Raw genomic sequence first — 7,481 nt, forward strand, 5'->3', positions numbered from 1 at the left:
GGAAACTAGAGATTAAATTTTCCTAGCCAGCATGTTTGGTGTATTCCCAGCTGCATCTGAGTGTGTTTGAGTGAGTGGTTGAGGCCTCATGCTCTTGTATCTGATCCTGAATCAGAGAGTTGGAGTGGAGAGTGGAGATCGACCTTCGGCTCCAGGCTGCAGTCGTGTGTTGGTAGTTAAAACTTGAGCTTTTTTTAATTCACTCTACAGTCTCGAATTATTTTTGCAAATCTACCATATTCCTGATTTGTTCTTGATGTGCGGTGACCTGGCTCTGACTGATCAGCAGGGTCTTTGTTCTGCACGAGTGTGTTTCCTTCTAAGAATTATAGTGCTTTGCAGAAATCATACACTAAAGGAGTCACAACAATAAAAAAGCTTCATTTTGGGCCTTAATTAGTTGACATGTTTGGACTTTCAGTATAAAGCCATGTAGGTTAGGAAGCCAAGTAACCTTTGGCATGAATAATAATATCCACTCTGCAGAGAGTGTATGCACATTGATGTTTAATGCCAGTGACATACTTTTTTTAAGCTATAGGAACAAGAGTAATTAGACCAAATTAAAGTTGGGGGTGGGGAGTATGAGCTGGCCACCTTCCCTTTGGGGGTGGACGTGCATGTGGCCAGTCCTCTGCTCTGAGAGATTGGGAACCAGTTTACTGTCCTGTCCAGTGTATAGGGGGCAAGGTTCCCACGTCTGGGCCTCACCTGTGTACGTACGCTTGCACACATGTACACACAGTGACTGTTTTAAGTTCTACAAACTTAAGACACCCCGGGCCAGAGGGTTCTAAAGAGGCGATGGGCAAGGGGGTGGGAGTGGCATCCCAGGAGTGTTTCCCAGGGGCCAGGGGAGAGTCTGTGGCCTAGTGTCTGGCTCTGAGATGCACTACATTTAACCAGTAAGTGAGGGGATACATGCCGCATCCTTCGTGGCGGACCACCCCACTGAGGCTCGCTTGTCATTCCCAAGAAGCTGCTCTCCACATCCCGCAGCAGCCTGGGGCGGTTCCAGAAGGCCTGGTGCACCGGTTTCCCGGGGCGGCATTGCGATTGGCTCTGGAAATGGTTCTAGAAAGAAAGCCACAAAGCACTTACTTGTCCACCTCCCCTCTGCGCTGCCCTGCTGAGGGGAGCGCAGGCTACGGCTTGCTGAACTGCTAAGCACTTTTCATCAGCAACAATGGGAGGGGACTAGCTCATGTTTCCCTTCGCAGGGCAGAGAGCTCAGCTCTCACGAAGAGTGTTATAAAATACGCACCTTAACTTCAATTCCTGAACATGTTCATCGGTGGAGAACATTTCGGAGTTTCACTTACTATTTGCCTGTGAGCCTGCCTTGATCAGCCTGTAGACACAAAGTCCCAGCCACAAAGTTCAGCGAAGAGCAGCAGGGCAGGTCTGAGGCTCCTTGCTCTGGCCCCTGCCCCAGGGCCCACAGAGGGGGTAACGTATTCTCTCCGCAGAGAGGAACGCGCCTGGCCTTGCACTCCACGTGGGCTCCCACTGGGCAGCAAGTGCACCCTGGGTTTCACATGCCGCTTCCCGGCTTTGGGAATCCAGCGTCCTAATGGGCTGACCCTGCTGAGGCAAGATATCAGCTCTGAGAGGGACCGGGGCACTGGGGGCCGGGGGCGGGGGGGGGGGGGAGGGGAAGGGGGCGGAGGATGTGACAATGGTACAATAATTCTCTGGCTGAAGCCACGACACAAGCTGGCACACTGAGCTCTAGCCAAGGATGGGTGATATCTTTGCTTTTGCACCCAGATTTCTGGAAATGCAAAACGTTTCATTTCTCGGGGAAGGGTCAAGGCACACTAAGCTGACTGCCGTCTGCTCAGTCCCAGGGGAGAGCTGTGGGGTGAAGGCCTAGACGCCTCCCTGCATTCTCTTCTACCTCACGTTTCAGGAGCCGTTTCTAGAACAGAAATTATGCAAGTGGAGAACCGATGCTGTCAGCCTTGATTACCGCAGGCCGGGCAGGGGGAGGCCGTTTGTGTCTTTAATAGTGTGTGTACCTAAGAAAGCAAGCTTTTAACTTGCCAGCCTATTAACTGGATTCCATTCCCTGTGGCTCAGGCTAATGGGCAGTAATGGGCAGTGTGGAACATTCCTTTACCTTCCAAGTTTTCTCCACCCACCATTTCAGTCCCATCGCAGTGCTGGTGCCATAGTCCCTGCAGATTGTGAAAGTGATCAGTGACAAGTAGCAGCCACTCCTTGTTAGTGGCCAGACCGTCAGCATTAGCCGACGGGTGAGCTCACGGTACCGAGTCATGTCCTGGAAGCCTGTTCCTCGTCGCCACCCACCAGACGGAAGAAACGCATCTCTCAGAAAATGAGGGCATTTGGGGTGGTCACCTTGGGAACGGAGCAGTAATTTATGTGGATATTGTTAAAGTGTTTAAAGAATATTTTAAAAATTAAGTTTACATTTTACAATTGCTTTATTTTTATTAAAATAGTTGTATATAAATATTACATTTCACTGTTGTTGAAGTAAACCTAAACCATGTAGACAAGTGAGTCCCTGCCGTGTATAGAAGCCGTGATATATATATAGTACATTTCTCTATTGTGTAAATGTTCATGAATAGAGCTGTTCCTGTGTTTTTATAAGTTGGGGCTAATTTGTTGTTTTACAACAACAAAATTTATTGCATTTAAATGGTTTTTATGTAATAGAAATCATGCGAAATAGTGAAGGATTTAAAGTATGTATATGATATATGTAAATGTACAAACTTTAGCAAGAAATAAATACATCGGATTTCAATCATTTTCGAGAATGTTTTCATTTGCTTATTTTAATCACCTAAAATAATACCTTTAAAATTCAAAACAAGCACCACAACACACCCTCTCTTGCATAAAAGAACAGCAGCAGCCCCACCATGAGAGATTTGGCCAGAGTAAGTGAGGAAGGTGGTGTGAAAGCCAAGTTGTTAATGGACTCACCTGTTTCTTTTAAAACATATTTTTATTGATTTCAGATAGAGGAAGGGAGAGGGAGAGTTAGAAACATCATTGATGAGAGAGAATCATCGACCGGCTGCCTCCTGCATGCCACCCCACACTGGATATGGTGCCTGCAACCCGGGCATGTGCCCTGACCTGGAATCGAACCATGACCTCCTGGTGCATAAGTCAGTACTCAGCCACTGAGCACACTGGCCAGGCCTGACGCACCTCTATGAACTTCATGAAAATTTGTGTTTACGAGGATGTTGGTGAGACTGAAAAAGCCTGCTGTCCCCTGGGGGCGGGGGGGGGCGGTCTTGAGCAGGGGAGGAACAAAACTTTTTGAAGTAATTTCAAGAATTCATCTGCATTCCCTTGTACTCCTAATTCTTCTCACCAAGGCACAGGGACCAGAGGGTCCTTCTTGCCCGCAAATGCTAATCACTGAGGGATGGCGCCTGTGCATACATATTCTCATAACCACACTTTACAGGAAAAGTAACATCTGTGGACTTGGAAAATGGAACCAAAAAATTCTATCCTGGTCACTTCCCTTCTGAATATTGAGCATTCCATGTTTGGGGGTTTGGACTTTCTGAAGCAAGGTCGCTGGTTACATCCTCCTAAACTGAATGAAACAGCTGCCTGGGAGAGACCAAAACTGCCATGATGTGTAATTTCAAAGAAAAATGGCTTGGGGCAGGGTGGGTCCTTTGGCACCCCCTTGGCTCCCACAGAAGTTCCCTATTTGGAATGTGAATCTCAAAGACGAATCCTCTTATATAAATACTGAATCATTTTACACCTGAAACTAATGTTATATGTCAATTATATTGCAATTTTTTAAAAGATCGAAAAACAAAAACATGAATCTTCATTGTCCAGTTGTCTGTCCTCTGGAGCCAGGAGGACTGACAACTGGACAATGTGTATCTCATCCTATTGTTTGTTACACATTTGATAATATTAGAACCAAAGGATCTATACAGGTCATTTTTTATTGATTTTTTTTTTTTTTTTTAGAGCGAGAGAGAAACATCGATTTGTTGTTCTGCTTATTTATGCATTCATTAGTTGATTCTTGCCTTGACTGGGAATCGAACCCACAGTGTTGGAGTATTGGAACACAGCTCTAACCAACTGAACTACCCCCCAGGGCATATAAATTGTTTTTAAAAGATGAACACTCATGAGAGGAAACCCAGAGCAAATTAAGATATAATGAAAAAACTAGCAACTCTTAACTAATGTGTCCTCTGTAGATTAATCTGCCCCACAGTACTCTTAAGACTTGCCATTGAGACTGATTAGTGACTGTTTTTATTGGGGAAAAAAAAACACGTAGGCAGCAGGAAATACTGAAGACGAAGATAGCAGAGGAGGGAGTGAGTTAGGATGCTGTAGACCGGTGAGCTCATTGTAACTCTGGGCACCACTTTAGAGTGAATAATAAAGGGAGGCAGCAATTATTGCAACTCAGCCTGGGTTCCCAAGAACAAATCATTCCAGACTACATACATTCTTTCCCAATTTTGTAAGATTAGGTAATTAGAAAAATGCAGTAGGCAGAATGTGTGAGCCACGGCAAAGAATTTAACCTGACCTGGAATGAAGTAAGCCTGGCTCCATGGAGCGGTTCGACCTGGACATTCGTGCAGTCGTGAGTGCGCAAACACTGGAAGGATGCTAATGTCAGGATGCACAAGGACCTGGAGGAGCACTTCCTGTCCCAATGCAGAGCTTGCCTTTTGGCCCCATCTGTTCCACGTTTTCATTAATAACGTGACGGAAGCTGCAAAAGATGGGTTTGTTAAAGATGTATGTTCTAAAGCTGAGAAAGAACGGTGATACTAAATGACAGAATCAGGATTCAAAAAAAAATCTCATCAGCAGAGAAAGGGCAACGTAACAATCGGAAATGAAAGCATGGACAATTGTCACACTTCACTTATGCAGCAAACAGTGACCACGGTCAGTGGAGGACCGTGTGTTGCACGGTTCAGCAAGCACGCGGGAACGAAGGCTCCAGCTAATCCACAGAGAGCGCGCTTACTAGTGAGCAGAGCGAGCAGCCACCCACGCGTGGGTCCATCGGGGCGCGCGCTCTCTGTCCCGCCAGGAACCGCCCAGACAAGCAAGGGCAGTGGCAGGGCCCTACGCTAGTGAGACTTCACCTGCGCAAATGGCCTTGAGATTTGGGGTGCAAAACCCGGGAGTATGCAAGAGCAGCAGCCAGGGTGGCAAAAACAGGTGAGTGATGCAATGAGGGGACCACGGGCAATATGTGAAAGGGCGGGACGGTTCACCCAGGACAGAAGGAGAGAAGGCCGGCTTTAAATGTGCGCATGCGTCTATGAGGGAGGGCGCTGAGAAGGCTGTAGCCACCCAAGGGGGAGAGCCCAGTGAAAGGAACACGACAGCCCAGCAGGAGGGAGAGCCTTCACTCAAAGCTGGCGCCGTGGAGCGGGGCGGGCTGCAGTATTGAGGAACAAGGGAATCCTCAAGGGGGTAGTGGGACTGCAATAACGTTGATAGTCTTCTTTGAAGTATCTACGGAGCCCTGAAGTGCCTGGCAGTTTGCTAGCCACGTAGCACGGTCCTCTCGTCCAGTCTTTAGGATGTAGCACTACCACTCTCCCGTCTGCAGCGAGCAACAGCCGGTGGGGGCTCAGGGCTGCCTGTGCGCAGGGCCGAGACCATCTGCCTGAGGCGGCCTCTCCATGGGTGCTGGCCTCAGCCTTCGTTTCCCCTTTGTGCTGTGCCTCCAATGGGCTCTTTCTCTATGCTCTTATAACGCCGTTATGGACTGACTGTTCATGCCCCCCCCCCCCAAATTCACATGTGGAAATGTAACCCCCAGTGTGACCGGGGGCTTCTGGAGGAGGCGGATTAAGGCAGGAGCGGGGAGCCCGCAGGAGGGTGCTCCTGAGAAGCAGAGGCCAGACCTTCCTCCGCGTGAGGACACAGCGAGAGGCCGGCGGGCGGTGGCCGGGAAGAAGGGTCTCGCCGCAGCCCAACCTCCTTGTTGGACTTGCAGCCTCCAGACCTGAGAGCGAAGCGTCTGGCGTGTCGAGGCGCTCAGCCGTGGTCCGTGGTTACAGTAGCAGCCTGAGCGAACTCTCTGCGCAGCACCCAGGTACCTACTCACTCCACGCTGGCCAGCGGGGTGGGGGTTCGGGGGGTCTCTGTCCTGAGCCTCTGTGTTGGGCAGCCAGTGTGTCGGGGTGTCAGTGCCCCATCCCTTCCCTAGCTGACCCTATCAACAGGCGTGTGAGCTGCAGGCCACCTACGCTCAGATTTCTTTCAATCGTCAGCCCGGCCCACCGGGGGATTCACAACCAAAGGTTCCACTCACTGCGGGTTGAAAACAGGAGCTGGGAACGTGAAACTGCTATTCTCCACCTGGTTGGTTGAATCTGCGGATGTAAAACCCAGGGACTCGGAGGCCGACTGTAAAGTTACCGGTGAGTCAAACGTTGTACCTGGATTTTCTGCTGCACAGGGTCCACGCCCTGACCCCCGCGTGGTTCGAGGGCCACGATGTTCCTGACCGGGCTCGAGGGTGAGTAATCCTTTCCTGCTCCCTTTCCCGGGTGGAACAGGTTTCTACCAGGGCAGTCGAGTCGGGGACAGTGTTTGTTGCTTTTCCTCACAGCGGCTTGTGGCTTTTGTCTCATGGGGACAGGATCTGGGGTTTGTGCCTTTCCTGTAGCCACCGCTCTTTTCCTTCCCGGGGACTTTCTGGGACTTGCCTAGTGTCATGTGAGGGCCCAGGGCGGTCCAGGGAGAACGCCTGCAGTTGGGTGCAGACACCTCTGAGGTCTGCAGCCCCGGGTGTCTGTATTCTCCCTACACTCCGCCTTTACCAATTAATTCATTCACCTGGGCGAGCAAGGCCGCAGCTCCCGTCTCTCCTTGAAGTCTGTACGTGGATTGCAGGTCAGGTGGTTGTCCTGCAACCTCAGGACTCTGGTGGGTTCAAGAAAAGTTGTGAACTTGCTGATTATCAGACTTTTCTTATTGCAATGTTGGGAGCTGTGCTCTTTTCAACTTTCTACATCCCAAGCAGAAGCCAGAAACTGATGTGTTTGTGACAAACCAAGCGACTGATTTGTGAATGACAATTTCATACCCAAATCTCCTTCTCCTGTTCTTTTGCTGAACTGTATTATTTTTATCAATAATTGTCCTGGCAAAACATTGGGGCATGAGGGCATGTATGGGAGTTGGGGGGGGGGGGGGGGGGCAATGGTAAGATATGTACACATAAAATACCTTAATAAAAAAAATAATAATAATTGTCCTGGGTTTTCCAAGTGTGTTACCATTTAATCCACAAACAGACTTCCCCAATTTTTAATGCTTCTAATTGTTTTCTCTTGCCTTATTACACAGGTTAATACCTATGGTTGCCAGATTGGGCAAATAAAAAGAGAGGATGCCCCATTAAATTTGAATTTTAGGTAACATAATTTTTTAGTATCTATCCCATGCAATATTTGGGGCAAATTTCACCG

Source organism: Plecotus auritus (genome assembly GCF_963455305.1).
Source record: "Plecotus auritus genome assembly, chromosome: 3".
Lineage (NCBI taxonomy): Eukaryota > Metazoa > Chordata > Mammalia > Chiroptera > Vespertilionidae > Plecotus > Plecotus auritus.